Genomic DNA, 24,353 nt, shown 5'->3' on the forward strand with positions numbered 1-24,353 from the left:
AACAGTAAGCATTGATAGGATGGATAACCCATTAGTCAATTACATCAAACTCTTGTATATGAAAATGACTATGGATTATTGATATGAGTTGAGTGAGTGAGTGAGAGAGATATATAAGACTTTATTAAAAGGGAATACAAAAATAAGAGAATAGGGTCAAAAGTTATATGCCATCTTTGTTTTCACAAAAGTCTACAAAAAAAAAGTGAGAGAGATTTTGTTTTAACTTATATTTGTTCTTGAGCATTGCCATATATACATATATATATATATATATATATATATCAAAGAAACATAGTGGAAGGCTAGATCTGGAAAACACAGGTTGAGTCATTAAAAAGAGAAGAGTTGAAAAATCATTGATTGACTCCAAGCAATACCACTGTAAGATACTCTACAAACTTTTACTTATTTCCTAAATCTCTACACTCTTCCATGATTGAATACAACACACACACACACACACACACACACACATATATATATAAATGATAATAGGCAATCGGTGGAGCAACTATACACACATGCACACACACTGGACACATATGCTCCACAATTTGATAAACTACTGCTATCCGTAAGCCCAATTCTGCACTAATCGCGTGACTTTCCCAGACCCACCCACCACATTAGCTTTAGGGACACATTTCCATGGTCATAATAAGCAACAATCATCAATAACTATACTAATTTTCTTAGGTGATATGTAATATATATATATATATCTAAAGTATCAATTAAGTTTGTATCAGCTAATAACCGGATGCTGCATTTTACCTTTTCAAGTTTTGTAGAAAATATGAAAAGAAAAATAACTTAGTTATTAATATCATATTTAACTACACTAGTATTCCAAATCTAAATAAGACTTCCCCTATTTTCAACCATTAAAAAACAGAAGCCATAATTGATAATTCACCTCACTTCATCTCAACTTGCTACTATATTAGATTAAGATCTTTTCTTAAGCTTTAGTGCTCACTTTTCTTAAAACCTATCTTAATTTTATTGAGTATGTTGTTATATGCTTATTTAATAAATATATATATATTTACCTATGCACATCTTTACTGCATATTCATGTGTTATTTTCGATAAGTTATATGTGTTCTAGTTTATGACACATCGAATTATAAATAAATACATATTTTTATACAAGGTTTGTAGTATTCTGTGTCCAAAGTCCTTTTTTTTTTTTACAATTATTACTACTAGTTATTATTCTTGTTGTTGTTATTTTGGATTAACAATAGCCCACTTAGCAACTTTGTCATTTGAAATATGGTTTTTCACTTCGGTACCTAAAAGTTGACATCAATGGGCATGGGTACAGGGAGACCATCAAGCATTTTTTTTTTTTAAATATGAGAAACCAAGTTACTTGGAAACTTGTACAATTTCACATAAGAGCTCAACTTAAGTAGTAGAGCAAGAAATATGAGCTTTTTCTGACAAATGTAGATTGTGGAAGGTGATGCCTTGTGTTAAACTCTTAGCTTGCTGTTATTCTCACAATAAATTCTTGATTTTTATTTGCTAGGTAACTCAGAAATTAATTATGGTTTTGCTTATAATGGTGATTTTTCCTTAGAAAGTACTAAAAGATAAATCTTAATTCTATTATTCTAAACTCTGATGTAGTGGTTTCTTGACTGATAAGACTTGATAAAGTGAAGAACTTAGCAGGACTTGTACAGTGCTACGGTAAGAGCTCCAAGCTAAGAGAGCTAGTAAATTTTGTTGTGGTTGGAGGTACATAGATATGAACAAGTCTTGAGACAGAGAAAAGGTAGAGAAGATAGAAAAGATGCATAGTCTCAGTGAACAATATACGTTTTAAAATAGTAGTTAACAATGTTGCTTTGTTTAATTGTTATTTCGTAGGAAAAAATTAAAGCTCCCATGATCAAGGATATGATTCAAATCCTTTTTTCTCTTAGTCTAATTGCTCTATTTTTATGGTAATCAATTAGTTCCTAAAATACACATTATCTAAAACATACCTTTGTTATTTGGAATAGAGTAAAGGAGATTCATTATTTTGAGCTTTTCTTTTCAAGTCTACTTGATTTAGTAATGGGTGAACATGATTTAGCTCTAAGCCTTCTATTGCTAATCCCACGGTTTTCTTCTCATCTTCAAGTTCAGTTAATATATAAAAAAAATATCCTACATTTGGTCTTGCAATTCTGTTGAGATTTAGGAATTTTCCTTGTCTTTAACAAGTCCTGGCTGATTTGGTTGGATGCATAGACAAAAGCAGTATGGGTGTTCTTTGCCTAGTAAAAAGATTTACAATAGCAGGGTCAAGGATGCCAGATTAATTCTTGGCATGTAAAGAGGAGAGGACACACTTTCATTTTCTTCTTTAGTTAATTACACATTCAAGTATCTATCTTAAGTGGTTTCGACACACAGAGACTTTGTGAGACTACATATTATTTAGTTTATACATAATATAAATATATATTCTTTGGTGAAGAAAAAAAATGAGTATGAAGATAGAGTTCTCTTTTTTTTCTGTTTTCTTTTTTGAGAGAGAGAGATGAAGACAAATTTGAAAATGAAGAAGGAAAAAACTGAGAGTAGTGAAAATTTTGTGGGATTTTAGATAATTTTTAAATAAAACAAACATAAATGCCCAAAGCTTTTTTAATCCTAATAATGCGATGCTTACAATACAAGAAGCAGTTGGTTCCACAGTTGCATGGCCTTCTAAAAAAGTTATTCCAAGAGGTACATTTTCATACTCAAAAAAGAACCAATGTCTTATAATTTAGTGTTTGGTTTCCTTGTTTGCTTTTGTGTAGTTGTGAATTCATTATTTTGTATATGGTGTCCTCTCTTGGAAATAATTTCCATAGCATTTTTCTTGAAGTAATTTGTGATGCTAGATAATAATAATAAAATATTTCTTTGTTTATTTTGCAGATGTGACAAGCGAAATAGAAAAGGATACTTAATTTTGAAGGCTTTGTGTTGGGCAGCTGTAGAATATTTTGTGCTGAAAGTAGTAACTTTTCAATATGTTGAATATTTAAGACTACTTGAATACTTAAAAAACATTTGTTGTTGATGACATTGTTGAATGTTTTAAATTAATTTGTGGATTGTTAATACAATGTTGAATGCTATTACTTTTTGTTATTTGAAAATCAAGTTCATTTGATGATGCTAGTATATATTAGAAAGCTAATTTTAATTATATAAATAAAAAATAAAAATATAATAGAATAAATTAGTGTTATATAAATGAATATATAATGAGAATTTAAACTTATCTAAATATTAAAATAATACGAAAAATGTGTTATAATATCTATTACAATAACACTTTTTATAAGTAAAGAATTTTGTTATGCAAACTTCATTATATAACACAAAACATGTGCTATACTAAAGTGTAGTTTAACACAAATTTATAAGTATTGAAGTGTGTTATATAATCGACTATAAATAATATAAATAAACACTTATCTATTTATTAAAATAACACAAAGAGTGTGTTATCGTTGACAGTATAATAACACATCTGTATAACAATGATAAAGTGTTATGTAAAGTACCCTGACCTACGATAACATAGTCGGTCTTAACACGTCAAAAAGTGTTATGGTATGTTTTGATTACACATTTTTTTTCTTATTAAAATAACTTTTTCTTGTAGTGGGCCTTGGGGGCGGGAACTCACCGGCATCTCTTGCAGAGGCAGCTGTCGACCTTGGATTATTCTCATCTGGTGGGGCGGCCGGGGATGAGGCCTCCCTCTCATCTTCGTAAACCTCGGGTTCCTTTGGGGCCTCCACATCTCTGGGGTAGAGGAGGATTCTTCATGGAGCCCTTCAATTTTTCTCCATCAAAGTAGACCTCCACCTCTCGTGGCTCTCTCAACCGTTTAAAACGTCTTGGCATTTTTTTTCCTGTTGGAATTAATGGAAGAACAGTGGCTTAATACTTATTCTACCCACAGACGGCGCCAAACTGTTGACGATAAGAACTCATCAACAATTTAAGGTTAGAAAAGTCAAAAAATAAATTGTGAAAGATAGCTAAGAATAAGATGAAATGAACATGGAAGAGAAGAGAATGCAAAACTTTAATGGAGCAAAGATCATATATCCCTTAATTTTCTGTCCATACAATGAATTTTCCTACTCCTTAACCTGAGGGGTCCAAAACTATTTATAGGTGGGCTCTATTGGCCCCTGATACAAGTAGGTCCCAGGGGACAAAGACGTATGCAGGTATATTGTCTAGATAGTGGCTCAGGACATAGTGGTGTCTACCGTGACAATGCCAAAGTAGTGGTGCAGGACATCATACTGTCAACTCTAGTATATGGTCGGGGGTGCTCAGGTAGTCCCAACACCCTCCGTAAAAATTCGTACCACCACTACTCATTAGACGCGGATGACAGGGCCACACTTCTGTCCTCTTCATGATCGTACATCACATATCAATGCATGTACCTTGTACCTAGTCGTCCTCATCAATTCATGTTTAGCACCTAATGATTATTTAACATACCCGTTTTGTGTTTCCAAGTGTTCCTCCTACGCATATTGAGGAGGCTCCAAACTTTACATGTCATGAGAAGCCAAGGCGCGAGGGTGCCTCGCTGGTGGCACCTACTTCTAGAAGGGAACTAGGGCCTCTTCAGCGAGGCACAGGGTGTTGGTGGCAAGACAAGGTGTACACAGGAGATACAGCGAGGCTGCACCCTCGCATAGCGAGGGTGCTACGAGGGTGCCTCGCATAGCGAGGCTAGCCTATCGTGGACGCATGCTCCTATGTGCGCGGGACAGGGGAGATGCAGCGAGGCTGTACCCTCGCATAGAGACGGTGCCTAGCATAGCGACGATGCCCTGCATAGCGAGGCTAGCCTGTTGTGGTCACATGGAGGTGAGGTGCAGCACACTGGAGATGCAGCGAGGTTGGCCTATTGTGGTCACATGGAGGTGAGGCACGGGACACGGGAGATGCAGCGAGGCTGGCCTAATGTGGTCACATGGAGGTGAGGTGCGATGTCTCGCATAGACGCGGTGCACATGCGGGAGGCCAGCCGAGGACCCTCGCTATAATGCCCCAAATTTCCTAATAAGGTTTAGGACCTTGATTAGGAGGCCGGGAGGGCCATAACTAATTTATTGTGTTGTTAAATGATAATATGCATGTTTAGGTGTATTAAATATGCATGTGAACCCATTTATGAGTAATTGAGTGATTCTCATATTTTGGCCATTTCGGGCATATTTGACATATATGTGATATGTGTGTGTGTGGTGCTTTATTATTGTTTGGTTATGCTAGGGTTACTCAGCACAAGACGATCCTAGGAGGTAAACCAGTGGGAAGGTGACAACGGGATTTATTCTTGACTCGGAGTGAGTCAAGGGGTATTTAGAGCATTACCGGGCTATTGGGTAACGGGAATAAATATTTGGTGATAAATTGGGAGTTAGTAAGATCAGGGGGAAATTCTGGAGGTTTTGACTATTTTGCCTCCGGGAGTGTTTTCGGGACCCCGAGCACTAGGTTTTATTTGAGATTACTTAAACTTGAAGTAACCTTTTAAAAGAATAAAAAAACGTTATGTACGTTCTCTCTCCCTCTAAGTTTCCTTTTCGTCTCCCGATTGCATTTTCGAAGGTAACTTGAGTTCTAGGACTCAGATTCAAGCGAGGATCAAGGCATAGCGATCCTAGAGTAGATTAGAAGCTTTTTAGCCGGTGGATTTAGTTGGAAACGACTCAATTTAAGGTAATTCAAGTTTTAAGTTTTAAGTTTTTAAAAGTTTTTAAACTTGAATTGGACTTTGTGTTTTGATGAGTTTTTGTTAGATTTGAAGGTTGGGTTTTATGGGTTTTGGATCATGGGGATGTTTGGGAACTTTGATTTTTGGATTTGGGGGTGTTTAGGTATGCTTTTGGGAGGTTGAAAATGGATGGCCGGAAGTTGGGTTGCGACCCTGTTCTTGGGCGCCGCAGCCCTAGCTCGAAGAAGCAGGAGGAGGGCTTTGGCCTTGCTGGGCACCGCGGCCCTGGGTATAGGGCGCAGCGCCCCTTGCTCCTGACGAAGCTGGGGGCCGCGGCTCAAGGTTCTAGGGCTGCAGCCCTTGGCAGGTTTTTGAGACCGTTTGGGTGTTTTGACCTCGGGAACATGGTTTTAGGCCCCAGTATCATTCCTACTATCCGTATTAGTGGGGTTTGATGTCTTGGAGGCTAGGTCTTGGTTCTGGGATTGGTTTTGAACTTGAACTCATTGGATCACCATTTGTGGTTGTGATTAGGTTATCACTAGAGGCTTGGAATTGGGATCGTGCTTGTGGCTCATTTGTTGGTAACCTATGCTTGGACCAAAGGTAAGAAAACTGCACCCCACATGTGACATGCATGGTTATTCTTGATGCATGTTGGATGTTTAAATGTAAACATTGATAGCATATTGAATTCTTAGCAATCTTGCTCATTTGCATATGGTTATTATTGAGGCATGCTGGATGATTAAGTGTGATGCATGTGATGCACGAGAAACATGTGATTAGGGCATGCCATGAATATTGACTATGAGAATGGTCAGAGCTTGAGTCTCTATGCTTGTGCATGATCATAATTGTGCTAGCAACTGTTAAGTAAGCATTCTGAATGCCCTACATTTGAATATTCGACATATGACATATGTTTGGTAGCATTGATTGCTTGTGCATGGCACTGACTAATTAGCCAGAATTGGCAAAGGTGTCAGTATCAACTGTGACTCATTAGTTAAGTTCGGCAGTGGTACTGGGCACTGGTCACATAGTGCTGACTCATAACTCAGGACGGCCTTAGCGTGTTCCACGCAAGCCAACAAAGTTCAAAAACCAGAACCAGAAACTGAAGAACCCTAAAGTCTTACCTCAAGTGTTAGTGTGTTCTTGCTAAACCTCTGCCAATTCTTCAAGCTTAGCTCAGAAACCTTATGGCTTAGTTGACCTAACTCCCCTCTAAAAGTTACTCCAAGAAAATGCCCAGAAATGGTGAAGAGATCACTAACCGACTCCAAGGAAAGCAGCTCTGTTTTTCCTTCCTTTTCTCTTTTCTTTCTTTTCATTCTTTTCTCTCTTTCAGACTTCTACACTTTTCTACAACTCCCACTAAATATAAAGCCTTAACTTATCTATCTCTGAGATGCCAATTGACCAAAATGCCCCCCTTTTATTTCTAACCCTTTAGTCCACTTAAGGCCATTTTAGTCATTTTACCCAATTCCCGCTAACTCCTCGAGTGTCTCTAATATTTCCCGCTTAACTCCTGATACCTAATTAATCACCAATAATATTCCTCAATGTCAAAATAGACTCCAGTATACTCACTAAATTCCCATTTATACCTCTAGGCTCACCCCGAGCTGGGTATAAATTCACAGATACTTTGCTACTTTGCTCTCTAGGATCGTCTCGAGTCACAGATCACAGATATATCCACATAATAATGTGGTCTCGACAATTATCACATATATCAAAGCAGTTATGCCCAAAATGGCCAAAATTACGATTATGCCATTCTAACCTAGTCAGGGCCTACATGCATACTAACACACATAGTCATGCATCTCAAATATTCATATAGTCATATAACATGCTTTAAATCATAATCACGTATCTTACTCATTAAAATCACACATACTTCCCATTATGCCCTCCAGGCACACTAATCAAGGCCCTTAAGCCTTATTAGCGATTTTGGGTCGTTACATGCTGGATGATTAAGTGTGATGCATGCGATGCACCAGAAACATGTGATTAGGGCAAGCCATGAATATTGACTGTGAGATTGGTCAGAGCTTGAGTCTCTGTGTTTGTGCATGATCATAATTGTGCTAGTAACTGTTAAATAAGCATGTTGAATTCCCTACGTTTAAATATTCGACATATGAAATATGTTTGGTAGCATTGATTACTTGTGCATGGCACTGACTAATTAGTCAGAATTGGCAAAGGTGCCAGTATCAACTGTGAAGCTGTGACTCATTAGTCAAGTTCGGCAGTGGTACTGGGCATTGGTCACATAGTGCTGACTCATAAGTCAGGACGGTCTTAGCGTGTTCCACGCAAGCCAACAAAGATTAGATCTAATCGACATTTTGCATTAGATGACTCAACATGAGCATTAATTCCGGACCGACCTCAAGTTCGATGAAAACTAAAAGTGCTTGTGTGACTTACCCATCAATCACTCATCTGTTTAAGTTAGTGACTTACCCAGCAGTCACTCATCTGTTTAAGCTAGTGACTACCCATCAGTAACTCATCTAATTAGAGCCATTGCAGGAAAGCCCAGGTAACGGTTTCGTTACACGGCTATGGCCACCGAACCCCATAGTGACTTGCTTGTCAGTCACTCAGTATGGTTAACAGAACCTCCAAGTGATATTCACTCATCTGTTCAGAGCTATGAGCTCTGTATGATCATTCTGATCATCATTTGCATGGCTTTGGGTACTCAGCCCTATAGTGCCTTGCTTGGTGGTCACTCAGTATGGTTTACCAGAACCTCAAGTGTTGAAACACTCATCTGATTAGGATTGACTTGACAGTCATCCAATCAGGAGGGCAGGATTTCTCATCCTTGATCCCCAGCATTGTTTGAATTTATTCGCATGCTTGAATAAAGCTATGTTTGCTAGGCATGCCAGATATGATTTGATATCATGATATGATTGTTCATGAGCATATTGAGTTTTCTTGCTGGGCTTTGGCTCACGGGTGCTATGTGGTGCAGGTAAAGGCAAAAGAAAGATGGACCATCCTTGAGTTGGAGAGCTTAGGTGACGACGTGTACATATGCAGCTGCTCGACTGCCACGACCGAGGTTTGAAGGAGAGGAACTAGGGTTAAACCCTGTTTTGCCGCTTAGATCGGCTGGTTGTAAATATTTTATTGTAATAAACCTTTAAATTATATTTTTGGGATCCCAATGTATACAGTAAACGTACTAGTGAAACGTTATATCTTAACCAAAATTGTTAATCCCTAAAATGCTAATCATACTTAGTTACACGTTTATGGCCAAATGACTCGATTAGCGAGTTTAGCACTGTTTGCAATGTGCACCGTAACGGTCCCTGGAGTTAGGGCATTACACTCGCATAGCGAGGGTGGCTCTCTTAGCCCAACTCTCTGATGCCATGTGTCGCCCTCACCCCTTCGTGCATGTGGAAAGTAGCCAAGTGAGGCTCTCACACCTTCATCCCACTAGCATGTGTCTCAAAATCTTTACGGTGCCTCGTAGCGTAGAGGTTCTATTGAACGGAATTCACAAGGGAAGAATTCCCACATTCATAGATAGGTATACCAAGTCCACCCATTTCCTACCCATACTCATGAGTTTTTCCTAGGACCAGTTTGCTGAACTTTATTTTGATGAAATAGTAAGGTTACATGGGATGCCATACTCCATTTTCTGTGATCGAGAAGCTCAGTTTACATCATCACTGTGGGAAAGTTTACAGAAAGCAAGGGGGACTTGGTTGAATTTTAGTACCGCATATCATTCGGAGACAGATGGCCAGGCCAAGAGAACAAATCAGATTCTGGAGGATATGCTGAGAGCATGCATCAAAGATTTTCGAAAATCATGGAGTAGATATCTTCCTTTAATTGAGTTCTCTTATAACAATAGTTATCTGTCTACCATTGGGGTAGCTCCTTACGAAATGTTGTATGAAAGAAAGTGTAGGTCCCCACTTAATTGGGATGAGTTGAGAGAAAGTAAACTACTTGGGCCAGATGCTGTTTAGCGTACAAATGAGGCTATTCAAAAGATCAGGGGTAGAATGGTCACAACTCAAAGCAGACAGAAATATTATGAAGCCCTGAGGCGAAGACATGTTGAATTTGAGGTTGGTGATCATGTGTTTCTTCGTGTGACACCACGAAAAGAGATAATGGAGAAAATGTTTGGCAAGAAAGGGAAGTTGAGTCCCAGGTACGTCGATCCTTTGGAGATATTGGACAGAGTTTGTAATGTGGCTTATATGGTAGCCTTACCACCATCGATAGCTGGGGTGCACAATGCGTTTCATGTGTCATAACTTCGTAAATATGTGTTAGATTCTTCACATGTGCTAAGCTACGAGACTTTGGGTTTGTAGGAAGATTTGTCTTTCGATGAGCGTCCGATGAAGATTCTTGATTAGAAGGACAAGGTCCTAAGGAATAAGACTATTTCCTTAGTGAAAGAGATGTGGTGAAATAGTTTTGTTGAGGCAACCTCGGAACTCAAATCAGATATGCTACAACAATATCCAAATTTGTTTCAGTGAAATTTCAGGACTAAATTTTTTTTAGGGGGGGATAATTTGTAATATTCATTTTCCTAGAGAGGCAATTTCGTAATTTTTCTACTATGTGCATATTTCTAATTTTCTTTCCTTCTCTTTCGATGGAATATTGGATATGTATGATTTTCAATGGCGATAAAATTCTTGGTTTCTTATGTTTAAATATGTTGGAAATGATTGTAAAATCTCAGCATGTGCATAATGCCAAATAAATAAATAATGACTCAGGTTAAAGTTATTATTTATTTTATGAATATTAGTATTATGAGTATAATAATAATAATAATAATATGGTATGATTTTTTTTATTATTTTTAATGAGTTATAATATTATTATTATTTACATGTGTTGTACCTTAATTTTAGCCCGAGTTAATTCACTCACCTCGGGTACAGCTGGCAAATAAATATACGGAGAAATACCTAAGGGAATGATATCTGCTTATTATCCATGTGGACAACTCGAGTTTCATGTGGTCATGCGTGGAGTTAGGCGTCCTGGGTTTAACCCGAGCTAGGGATACAAAAGCTATGAAGCGCAAGCTCAGAATATTAAAACAACTGTGAAAGCACGAGCTTGGACGAGATACCCAGCTCGTGATAGTTCTAGTATATTGCATACCTGTGGATCCCCAGAGACTCGAGATCCCTTTATACGTATATTTATGACCAAGCTGTCATATTTAATATCCCAAATATTAGGAGTACATTTACCTTGTGATCAAATCATATCACAATATAAATGGGAATTATTTGTATTAAATGTAATAATTATGTCAATGCGTGATTGACTCACGCGGTTACCCAAACCTGTCCATGAAATTCCCTTACAAATACTGGGAATATTGGACAGGAAAGGGGACAATGATTCTGTAATACCGAAACTCTGCCAAAATAGAGTGAGAAACAGCAATAATATAGACTCGTGGACTAGGTGGATTTTAACCACTGAACCACGTAAAAATTTTGTGTTCTTGAGTGAATTCATTTATTTTTCATTATAGTTTATTAAGCACTAATCTACCTTATTATTTCTTAATACACTGTTGGCGAAAAATCGCGTCAACACTTTGGTGGTTTCATTGAGTGGTAAATTAATGCTTCATCAAGATCCCAGTCGATTCTCATCATGGTGCTCACTCGCTCATTGCACGATAATGAGATAAAACAACCTGGTGGGCAGAAGGCCCATCATACCGCTGTTTCGAACGAACATGGCCCTGAGATCCAGCAGTGTCTGGGAAAACAACTGGCTGGTCATGGCAACACTAGGAGTTCGGTGTATTGCCACCGAATCCAAATCCAGACTCCCTAACTACCATCGAATTGGAAAACATGCAATATATAGGTCATCTTGCTAAGGAAAACAGGCAAATTGAGGAAGTTTTGGCTCGGTTACCCCCTCTTGCAACCGACGTTAATGTCGGAAAGAGGCAAAGTGTGTAACGCCCTACTACCTTAGAGCCATTACTAAGTGAGTTTAAAACGTGCAATTAACTCGCTAAGCGAGGTTTTTAGAACAAAAGTGTGATTAAACAAAAAGAAAAGGTTGTAATCCTTAAAAGTACTCCATTTCACTAAACGTTCCAAGAGTTTAACATTTGGGATCCCAAAATGAGGTTTGTAAAATATTTACAACTCAAAATAGATTTACAGTTGACTAATTATCAAATACAGTGTTTAATACAACCATTTCTCAAAATGCTCCTAACCAAAGCAGTCGGGTAGGCCAAACATGTACCCACCGCCCCCACGCTCTTCGTACTCATGGCCAGTTGACTTTCTCTTTGCCCTTACTTGCAACACAGAGCACCCGTGAGCCGAAGCCTAGCAAGAAAACTCATACAGCACACAACATATGCATATCATACAATCACTATAGCAGATAACTCATATCTAATCAGACAGTCCATAAGATTTAAACACGTATACGGCCATGCCAACCCAGAAGCGTTACCAAAGCCTGGGATCTCGGTTTACACCGTAAGGATATCCCATGTACTCCATGTGCTAAGTGGTATTCCCGGCCCCACTGCCATTCTCGGCCTTCGCCGTTCCCGGCCCCTTTGCCGTTCACTCTGCTATTACCACATTTAGCATTCTCAAAAAATAATCAAATATATAACCATTCATTTAAAGCTACATCCTAGCAATGATACAATCTAGGGCCGCGCCCTGCAACAACACTATGGGCCCAAGCCCTGCTCTACGGGTGCTACAGTTTTCTTACCAGTATCCCGAGCTTCACAATGCACCAAAGCCGCGAGCACGGTCCTCTATCCCGAGCCTCTCCGAAAACCTAGTCACAAAACATATAAAACATACTTTAATGCTAACCATTCCAAAACCACTTCCCGGGACCAAACCCACACTCTCGGAATCCCCAATTCCTAAAAAAATACATCGGGAACATCCCCCGAACCCCCGGAGCAAAATCCCAACATTGCAAAATTCCCTGTTCTGAAAATAGCCTAGCGCCGCGGCGCTGCTTGTAGCGTCCTACATTTTCGGGTACCTTTAAACGACTCGGGTCGAGATATTTTCCCCCGGGTTAAGAATATTATTTTAAATAATATTATATTTTGTTTGTAAGTATTCCATGAGTTATTGCTAGCCAAAATATGAATTTTGTGATTTTAAAAGTCAAGATAAGACTTTCGGTCCTAGACCGACACAAAAACCCTGATCGGGTAAAAATCTCAGAAAATAAAATGAAAAATCATGGCAATTATATTTTGGGCATAAAATACATTCATAAAAGTTAAAGTTTGGTAAAAAATAATAAACCTAAAAGAAAATGGAAATTTTAAGGCATTTTGTGTTAAATGCCTAATTTTTCCGAAATGGGGAATTTTATTCCATGAATGGACCTTAGGTTAAATTTTATTATGTGATTAATTAAATTAAATGTGAGAGACATTTAATTTAATTAATTAATGTTAAGTTTGGTGGTTAAAACTTAATAAGAGTGAAAAAGGTGTCAAAAGCCAATTTGGACTTTTCTTCTTATGAAACATTTATTAACCTTTATAAAAAAAAAAAAATTATATATAACATAGATAAAATGAAAAGGGTGGCCGGCCATGTGGTTTTTAGAGTTGTGTGAACCCAATTTTATAAAGCTTAAATCCCATTTAATTAAGCAGTCAAGTGGGCAAGTAGGTAGAAAAGCACTCAAGTGTTTTGTGATATTTTGAAGAGTATTGTGAGCTATTCTAACCCCCAAAACCGACCCCCACACTCTCTCAATCACTCTCATCTGATTTTTTTGAAGAACCTCTCAAGTTTTCTCTCAATATTCAACCTCAAGAACACCAAGGAAACTTGGAGGCTAAGTCTTGGTCTAGGAAGTATTTTCCCTAAGGTAAAGTTTACTAATCTAGGCTTTTGTAAAGTTTTAAGCATAGAGTTTCAAATAGCTAATTAACTATGTTGTTGGGGGAACTTCGTTAGGGTTTTTGAAATGTTTTGAAGGATTCAAAGCTAATAGGAAGGTCCAAACCTTAAGCAAGAACACCAAAAAGGTAAAAAGTTTACTTTTGATGATTTTGTTGTAGGGTTTTTAGTTTTAAGCATTATTTTGTATATTTAATGCTTAAAGTTTCTTGTTGGTGATGTAATAAGGTTATGGTAGTTGTTTAATAATTTTTATGATGCATGTGTATTGATTTTTGAAAATGGGAACCAAAACCCCCAAGAGTTTTGTAGGATACCCTAAAACAAAACATGTTTTGAGCTGTGACTTCCAAGGGGTCAAGCAGCCACTGTATATTGTTTTTGTAAAATTAAATTGTACTGTGATGTTGTTGAGATTGAGTACATAAAATTGAGCTTTTGAAACACTAAAAAATGTTCAGAAATGAGTAAGTTATGCTATTTCAAAGTTTAGGTAAAAAACTGTATTTTCGTATTCTTATTTTCAGAACCAAGTTTGGACAGCCACTGTATAGGGAAAATGAACCCAGTTTTTTCTAAAATTTTGTGAAAATATTTCTGGCATAACCTATTATTCCACTGTAAAATTTGGTAAGAAAATATTGAACGGTTTGAAAGTTATTAACTGTCAAAGTTTGGAAAAAAATAAGGACTTGAAAATAAGGTCATTTTTACCTCATTGTTGGAAAATGATTTCACCAATAAAAAATGCTCATTTTGACCTAAGATTTTACAAAGACCTAAATGGCATAACAAAAATTGAATTGGGAAATTTTGGTAACAATTGGGTAAGTAAATTTCAAGTTATGAACTAACGAAGTATGTAGTTAAAAATGTGAAAAATAGACTTTTCACACTTAGTGTAAAAATGAGATTTTGGAACATAAGGTAAAAAGTAAAATTTTGCTTATTTCAAAATATAAATTGGTAAGTCTTGAAATCATATTTTCACAAAAATTCCCCCTTTGAGTTTAAATGAATTATTTTATTAAAGAGTTGTTATTCCTAAAATTTGAAAAGAATGATGTGGCAATAAAATTAGCACATGGCATGAGTTAGTGGGGTGATCTGGCTTAGCAGTGGCCCAATACACCAGTTAAGAAATTGGACAGATAGTCAAGTCAAATACACCCGACCGAAGAGAATATTTGGTCTAAGGGTTGCTTGGCTCAGACCCCAGTTTGAAGACCCTAGTAATTGATCTGAAGCCAAGTCCAAGAAGATTGAAGGAGAGATTTGGATTTTGGTTCAAGGGATAAAAGCCACAGGACCAATCGGACCTAAGCTTGGGGAGCCTCTTGATATTTTGGCTCGAATGTGTCCAAAAAGAATGACTAAGACTTAAGTTTTAGTCAAGGGGAAGGCCACATAATGGCCGATCGGATATTCCATGGAAGAGGTATGTTTGGGCTTGAACGAGGTGAGAAGAAGGAGGAGGAAGGTAGGCTCGGACCACCTTGGTCCAAGGAGAAGATTACAAGGTCCGATCGGACCTTGGTTGAGAAGGAGAGGCTTGGACCACTTTGGTCCGAGGAGAAGGGCACCATGTCCGTTCGGACATGCCCATAGGAGAGGTGCCTTGGACCATTTTGGTCCGAGGAGATGATATGGAAAAGATGGCTCGAACCACCTTGGTCCGAAGAGAAAAATACAAGGTCCGATCGGACCTTGATTGAAGGAAATGGGCTCGGGCTTGACCGAGGTGAGATGCCAAAGAGGGTGGTCCGGACCACCTTAAGCCAAGGAGAAAGCCATTGTGTCCGATCGGACAAGTCAGGGAGGAGCTTACCTCGGACTTGTCCGAGGTAAGGAGCAAAGGAGGTGAGCTCGGACCACCTTGGTCCGAGGAGAGCCAAACTTATATGACCTTTGGTCCGAGGAGAGCCATGCATATACCACCTTTGACCCACGGAAAGCTTGAAGGAGTAATCAACATGCATGTGAGACTACGTCAAACTTCCCGAAATGACTTCAGTGAGAATTGGTCTAAGCATCCGGGAATCTCTCACTCCTCACTCGAATTTAGGATCAGTTGTATTTTAAACATTTATTTTGTAATATAAATATAAGGTGAATAATAAAATATCCCTATCTAAAGGGGATATCAGTTGAGAATCCCAGGTCTATAAATAGAGGGTTGGGAGGATCGTAAAAGGACTTTTGGCAAAATTAAGAGTTAACCTGTGTTCTAGAGAGAGAAAGTGTTTTTCCTGAGAGAACCCCTTTTTTGTATTCTGGAATATTTGCACTGAAGAAACTCAGTTGACACTGGTTCATCTGATCTTGAGTGTGAATACAGTAATAAAATCTCTAAGTGGATTAGGCTATTACCGATTATCGGGGCTTAACCACTATAAAATCTCGTGTTATTTACTTTCATTGATAAAAACTGTCTGTTGTCGTTTATAATTCTCTTGAAGGCTTGTCGTATTTGACGTTCTTACGTCAATGGCGAAAATCACAGTCAACATTTTGGTGCTTTCATTGAGAGCCTGAAGGGAAGACAGACAGTCCCTGAAGCAATGCGGCGCCTAAGAACACCACCGCGGCCTCCAAGAGGGCAAGCACCTCTAGGGAACATGCCAGATCAGAAGGTCCCAGCATTCAAGATCGTGAGAATGAGCCCAGGGTCGTGCTTGAGGATGTAGCTCCTGAAGTTGATGAGCTCCAGGAGGCCATGAGCGCGTTCCAGGAGGAGTTGGCCCAGTTCAATGCTAGGCAGGAGGCCTTTGCTGAGGAAATGGCCAAGCAGAGACGGGATATGGACGCTAGGAGCGAGGCGATCCGTCAACAGCAAGAGGAGGCCGACAGGCGACATCGCGAAGCTGCACTTGCTCTGGAGGCAGCTACGCAATTGACCTGAGCCAATGCTCAAGCTGCGCCTGGGGTGACACTCGCCCCAGAGGCAAGGACCACAGAAGCTGGTCATAAGAAAACTGATAGGCCAGGCAGGAATGGTGGTAACCCACCTGGTCATGAGGAAGAAGGAGTCCAATCGCGCACTGCCTCAACCCAGAGGGGGAACTCCAAGACCCCCTCAAGGAGCCCCAGATCAGAGACTTCCAGGTCAGGGAGTCATAAGTCAAGCAGCAAGAAAACACCTTCTGAGCAGGGGCACAACAAAGCTCCTCGTGGCAAGGAGACTTCCCACTTAAAAGATGGACATGGGCGTGATGAAGCTGACAGTCACCACACCAACCAGTCGAAGGAGAAGAATAATAACCGAAGAGGAGGTGAGGATCAACCGGCTCAAATGGGAAAGCCACCACGGCATCCCAACCAGCGTAATGGCAAAGAGCACGCTCCACCTAATAGACCTTCCGAGAAGACTCGGAGTACGGTGTTCGACCGGTTGGGAAAGAACACTGCTCAGAAGGACCTAAGGGACGTCATTGATGACAGAAGGAGGACTGTTCCGGTCGAAGGGCAAGAGCCAATCCGTCCTACCAGTCGAGTAGAAATACTCGATGTTGATACGCCGGATAGGAGTGCCCGACCAAACGGTCCCGAGAGTGCGTCCCCAGCAGTGGCCCCGGGCATCCAAGCCCAGCTTGATGCTTTGACGGCGGCAGTCCAAAGTTTGTCAAAACAACCAGTTATTGATCCGGTAGACCACAGAAGTGGTAGCCCTTTTTGTGCTAGAATAAGAGCAGCCCAACCACCAAGGAAATACAAAGCGCCAGTATTGCCAGTTTATACAGAAAAGGCAGACCCGGTGAGACACGTTGGGAAGTTCGAAGACCAGATGGAGTTGCTTGGGGTGAGTGATGACTACCACTGCAGAGTCTTCCCCACCACCTTGTCAGACACTGCCCAGGAGTGGTACTGGAAGTTCAAACTCGACTCCATCACCTCTTGGGAGAGCTTTAGGAAGGAGTTCTGCAGGCAGTTTAGTACTGCCCGAACCCCTCCTGTTTATGCCAACCATTTGGTGGACATTAGGCAGGGTAAAGATGAGTCTCTCAAGAACTACATTCAAAGGTTTATGAGAGAAGCCAATCGGGCTACCGCGGTTGGAGATGAAGGGAAAATGGTTGCAATCTCCTCCGGTATTATTTATCGAAGTCCTTTGTGGGACAGCATCCACCGCCATCCAATTTCAACTTTACAACAGTTTTTAGACCGGGCAGATAAGTACATGAAGTTGGATGACGCCATTGAGAAAGGAGAGAACGGGTTGAACAACCCAAGTGGATCAGATGAAACTCCGAAGGATAGCGGAAATGATCAAGGCGGTAGTAAGAAACGTGGGAATAACGGGTCTGACCGCCGCAATGAGAAAAAAGCTAAGTCGGGATCGAATGACAAGCCGACAAAGTATGAACCTCGATTCACCAACTACACCACTCTTTCGGCGACCCGAGCGGAGATCTATCTAGCCAGCCATCAGGAGGTCCCTTACCGGAGACCCCCACCAATCAAGAAGGAAATGAGTAAGAGGGATAAGAACAAGTTCTATCGTTTCCATGGAGACTATGGTCACGACACGAATGAATGTAATCACCTTAAAGAGGAGATAGAGTTTCTCCTCTGGTCGGGGAAACTAAAAAAGTATAAGGCAGAAAAGACCCAGGGAGAGGGGAGCAGCAATAATCCTGGGTTCAAGCGGCAACGGTCCCCACCTTTGCAACCTGAACCTGTGGACTTCACACTAGATACAATATGTGGAGGGCCACATCTTGCTAGAGATAGCAACAAGGCGAGGGAGAGGTATGCTCGCACCCTTCGTCATGAGTTGGGTGCGGCATCCACCTCCGAGGTCATGACGGTGGAGGAGAGACCATCCAAGAACCCAAGGTATGAAAGTTAGTCCCTCACTTTCACTGAAGAAGATGCTAAACACGTGAGGTATCCTCACAATGACCCTCTTGTTGTGACAGTCCAAATAGCTAATATGAAGGTGAAAAGATGTCTAGTTGATACGGGAAGCTCCGTAAACATTATTTATAAGTCCTCTTTTGAAAAGATGAAGCTATCCATCAATGACTTGAAGCCATGCTCTCACGTCATTTATGGGTTTACTGGAGAGGGACTGTCACCAACTGGGACAATCAAGTTACCAGTCACCACGGGGGAAGCCCCCAAGCATGAGACCGCGATGACTGAGTTTTTGATTGTTGACTGCCCGTCCGCCTACAATGTGGTTATTGGTCGACCACTACTCACCAATTTGCATGCAGTAGTTTTAATTTGGCACCTATCTATGAAGTTCCCGACCAGCGCTGGCATAGGCTGCGTCCAAGGAGACCAAAGGGAAGCTAGAGAGTGCTATAATGCCTCCATAGATAAGGCAAAGAAAGGTGCCAAGGAGAAAAACATGATTGTGAGTGTTGAAAAAGGGGAGGTGAATGAGATGGATGTAGACCAAAGTCTTGTAGTAGTGAACGATGAAGAGATGTTGGAGGAGTGTGGCCAGGAGAGCACTCCTAGTTTAAAAGAGCAGAAGACCCCATCAGGTGATGAAGTCACCAAATAGGGCGTTGCCCAAAGCGAGGGAGGATATATTGATCCTCGCTTTGGGGATTATGAGAGTGATGTGGGACCGTCCGAGGAGTTAGAGGAGGTTCCTATAGATGAGAATGACCCGACAAGAGGGGTCAAGATTGGGAAGAAGTTGAAAGCTGAGGTGAGAGTACAGCTGATAGAATTCTTGCGAAGAAATCAAGATGTCTTCGCCTGGTCTCACAAGGATATGGTGGGTATCTCACCAACTGTGATCAGCCACGTGCTCAACGTGGATGAAAGATATCCAGCGGTACAGTAGAAGAGGAGGTTGCTTGACAAGGATCGAGCAAAGGCTCTTAAGGAGGAGGTAGAGCGATTGAAGGAGAACGGGTTTTTTAGAGAGGCATACTACCCAGCTTGGGTTTCAAACCCAGTCTTGGTACCCAAACCCAATGGAAAGTGGAGGACTTGTGTAGATTTTACTGATCTAAACAAAGCGTGCCCGAAGGATTACTTTCCTTTACCAAGAATAGACCAGTTGGTAGATGCAACCTCTGGTCACGAGACTTTGTCCTTCATGGACGCGTATTCGGGGTACAATCAGATCAGCATGCATCCTCCTGATGAAGAGCATACCAGCTTCCGAACGGATATAGGACTGTATTGCTATAAAGTGATGCCCTTCGGATTGAAGAATGCAGGAGCTACCTACCAGCGCTTGGTGAATGGTATGTTTCGTGACTTAATCGGCAAGAGCATGGAAGTATATGTAGACGATATGCTGGTGAAGTCAAAGGAAGCTGAGGGGCACGTGGGAGACTTGGAGGAGTGCTTTGCAATATTAAGGAGGTATAACATGAAGTTAAACCCCCTCAAGTGTTCATTCGGAGTGGGTTCTAGAAAATTCCTTGGGTTTATTGTTAACTCCCGAGGAATAGAGGCAAACCCAGAGAAGATCAAGGCTCTCATAGAGATGAAGTCTCCGACAAGAATAAAGGATGTGCAAAACTTGACTGGGCGGATTGCGGCTCTAACCAGGTTCGTTTCAAAATCAACGGACAAGTGCGTCCCATTTTTTAACCTGCTTAAAGGAGGCAAGAAGTTTGAATGGACCGCAGAGTGTGAACAAGCTTTCGAGGCAATAAAGGAGCATTTGGCCCAACCTCCTGTTCTTTCTAAGCCAGTTGATGGAGAAGACCTATTCATGTATCTAGCAGTCACGGAACACGCTGTTAGTGCTGCCTTAGTACGTGAGGAGGATAAGGTGCAGCACCCGGTATATTACGTTAGCAAGCGTTTGATAGGAGCGGAGTCCCGAAACCCCATGATCGAGAAGTTGGCTTACTGCTTGGTACTTGCGTCACGAAAATTGCGGCCGTACTTTCAGGCACACCCCATCAAGGTCCTTACTGACCAACCTCTTTGCCAAGTTTTACAGAAGCCGGAGTCGTCTGGTCGGCTACTTAAATGGGCGGTTGAGCTAGGCCAGTTTGAAATCAAGTACCAACCAAGGACTGCTATTAAAGGTCAAGCTTTGGCAGATTTCATCGCTGAATGTACTGGAATCGTTGAGGTCCCCAACCAGCAGGAGAGTGTTACTGGGCCAAAAGAATAAATTCCTACTTGGCAACTTTTTGTTGATGGATCGTCGAATGAGCACCATTCAGGAGCTGGGATAATATTAGTCACAACAGAGAAGCACCGAATTCATTGTGCACTGAGATTCAGATTTAATGCTTCTAACAATGAGGCGGAGTATGAGGCCCTTTTAGCAGGCTTGCGACTGGCTAGAGATGTACGTGCCTGGTCGGTGGAGATAAATAGTGATTCCCAATTGGTGGTCTATCAAGTATTGGGGGAGTACCAGGCAAGGGGCCTACGCATGGTGGCATACTTAAACAAGACCAAAGATTTGCTAGCCCAGTTCGAGGAGTATACCATCAAGTTAGTACCAAGGGAGCAGAATTCCAATGACGATGCTCTAGCAAAGCTTGCTAGTGCGAAAGATGCCGAAACTCTGAATATAGTTCCGGTAGAGTACTTGGCGGAGCCAAGCATTGATAGACAAGAGGCCATGCCGATTACGATAGCCGACACCTGGATGACTCCCATCATTGCTTACCTTGAGCAAGGGACCCTCCCAGATGGTCGTAACGAAGCAAGGAAGGTTATGAGGCAAGCTGCTAGATACACCATGGTGGATGGAGTGTTGTATAGGAGAGGATACTCTTTACCTCTACTCAGGTGCATAACGCCCGACTAGTCAAAGAACTTATCAGCTGAGGTGCATGAGGGGTTTTGTGGAGATCATGCCGGGGGGCAGAGTCTATCTAAAAAGATCTTGAGGCAAGGGTTTTTTTGGCCTACTATGAACGAGGACTCTATGGAATATGTGAAAAAGTGTGACAAATGCCAAAGATTTTCTAAAGCGCCTAGAGCGCCCCCAAATGTTTTGAAGCAAATGCAAAGTCCATGGCCTTTTGCAGTGTGGGGTATTGATCTGATCGGGAAGTTACCCAAAGGAAAAGGAGGAGTGCAGTTCGCGATGGTCGCGGTAGATTATTTTACTAAGTGGACTGAGGCCGAGCCATTAGCCACGATCACATCAAAGAAAGTGTTGGACTTTGTTGTTAAGAACATAATATGTCGCTATGGCCTACCTAAGAAGATAGTGTCTGACAACGGCACCCAGTTTGAAAGCGACTTATTTACTGATGTTTGCACTCGGCATGGCATCACCAAAAGTTTCTCCTTGGTAGCCCATCCTCAAGCCAATGGGCAGGTTGAAGCGGTGAACAAAACATTGAAGGACACTCTAAAAAAGCGCCTGGAGCAAGCTAAGGGTGCTTGGGCAGAAGAGTTACCAGAGGTCCTTTGGTCATATAGGACTACTGCTCGGACGGCCACCGGTCATACCCCATTCTCTTTAGCGTATGGGTATGAGGCCATGTTACCTGTGGAGATAGACCCACCCTCTCATAGAAGGACCATGTACAACCAAGAGGAGAACCATCAGTTGTTAGCAGAATCACTGGACTTCCTTGAGGAGAGAAGAGAGGAGGCAAGCCTCAGAGTAGCGGCTCATCAGCAAAAAGTGGCACGCTACTTCAATTCCAGAGTGCGAGATCGAAAGTTCCAGGTCGGAGATTCGGTCCTAAGGAAGGTGTTTGTTAGAGACCCATCAGCTGGTGTGCTAGGACCAAACTGGGAAGGACCGTATCAAATTGAGCAAGTCTTACCACCCGGCACCTACAAGCTTGCTCGGTTGAATGGAGAGCTGATCAAGAACTACTGGAATGGCGAGCACTTGAGAAAATATTATCAATAAATACTGCTTGCAGAGTAGTAGCTTTGTATCAAGTGCTTAACTTGTTATTTAAAGTTTTTTGTTTATGAACTGGTTATTTGCTACCCAGTCGCACTATTTTGAACAATGTTATTTTGTTTGGAACTTCTTGTTAGACACGTTTTGTCACTTATTATTACGAGTAATAAAAGAGACCACGCGCAGCGTGGTCGCATCTTGCTACAAATTTTGCATGTGTTGATTATTTTTGCTTGGCAGTGTTCAGCTGTCATAATGATTTAAACAAAACAGGTCTTCTAAAAGCTAAGTGTAAATGTATACCAGACAGTGTTCAACTGGTCGATATCATGATATGAAGGACCAACGTTTAAATAATGTTTTTGTAGTGATCAACTACTAAGATAGTTAGTATATTTTATGTGTTTCACAAGTAGTAACTACTCGGACAAATTTGGTCAAGTAGCAAGTGATCAAGGATTTATCAACCCTCAATCACTTGGGGGGCACATAGGGTGTACTGATATGTATTTCAACATAGGCAATAAGAACACGAGCAAATATATTTGTTTGGGCTGACTTGTAAGCTTGGAAGTCTAAAAAAATCCATTAAGCTAACTTGTTTTACAAAGCTTAAGTAACTTAGAATTTTTCAAATTTTAAGTTAGAAACGGATATTCGTGTAATATAAAATTTATGCTCATAAAAAGTTAGAGCAATAAGAGCATGAGGAAGTATATGTAGTATGGACTTATGGAATGGTAAAAATTTCTAAGTTAGAAAACTAAATACTCATGTGAAATTAAAGGCATCTAAGAACTTTGCTATGTACAATAAAAACTTAAAAGTTTAAAGTTGTCGACAGAAAAAGAGTAAAGTGCTAAGTGTCAAAATAGTTCACTAGTTCGAGCAAAAAATTACAAAGTAAAGAAAAATATGATGAATTACGAGAGGGAGTCACTGGCGTGCTCCTCTAGTGGGTTGATCGACTCCCTCCTCGGCATCAGCTGCCCCTCTCGCTCGGAATGATAAAGCAGAGGAGGCGGGGGTGAGTGCAGGAGGATTGGCAGCTTCTTCAGCGGCCCTTGCTTTGCATCTGGCAAGCTCCTCTGCCTGAGCCTCCTTGGAGAAACAATCAAGATTGAGAGGTTTGTTCAGCTTCCAGACCTTATAAAAGCAGTCGAAACTGGCCTCCTCAAAGCGAATCAAGTCAAGCTCTTTTTCTTGTTTCAACTCTTCGTTTTCGCTGATTAACCTCTCATTGTCCCAAGCTAACTCTTTGTTCTCGAGGGACTACTTCTCCAATTGAGTTGTCAAGGAAGCGTTGTTTTGAGCCTGCTTCTGGTTCTCATAAGAAAGCTTCTTGAGGGACTCATCCCGTTCAGCTACGGTCCTCTCTGCTTGCTCCAGCTTGGATTTGGCCTCCACAAGTTGATCGTTCAGCACCTTGATCAACTCCTTGTAGTCTACGGCTCGGAGCTGAGCGTGACCAATGGTGACAAGTGACTGCATGGAAGACAAAAGGTTATTATAAGCAAAAATACTAATAATAAATTGTCCTAAGAGAAAATACTTACCTTCATCAGTTGAGCAAGCCCTCTCTTCAAGACGACTTCAACACTAAGCTGAGGGTAGGATTCAAAGCTTTGGAGCGTTGAAGCATCGTGGCCGATCTCCTCAAGAAGTCCCTTGCCTAGGTCACTAACAGCACTAAAGAGCTCGCTCGAACTACCCTGGTGAGTAGGAGTTAGGCTCGCAGAAGGAGGAAGTGAAGAGGGAGTCAGTGGCGGGAGTGTAGTCGGTCCCTCAGTGTGCCTCCCTTGACTAGGCGGTGCTACCTTCTGAA

The sequence above is a fragment of the Humulus lupulus genome, chromosome X, assembly GCF_963169125.1.
Source record: "Humulus lupulus chromosome X, drHumLupu1.1, whole genome shotgun sequence".
Classification (NCBI taxonomy): domain Eukaryota; kingdom Viridiplantae; phylum Streptophyta; class Magnoliopsida; order Rosales; family Cannabaceae; genus Humulus; species Humulus lupulus.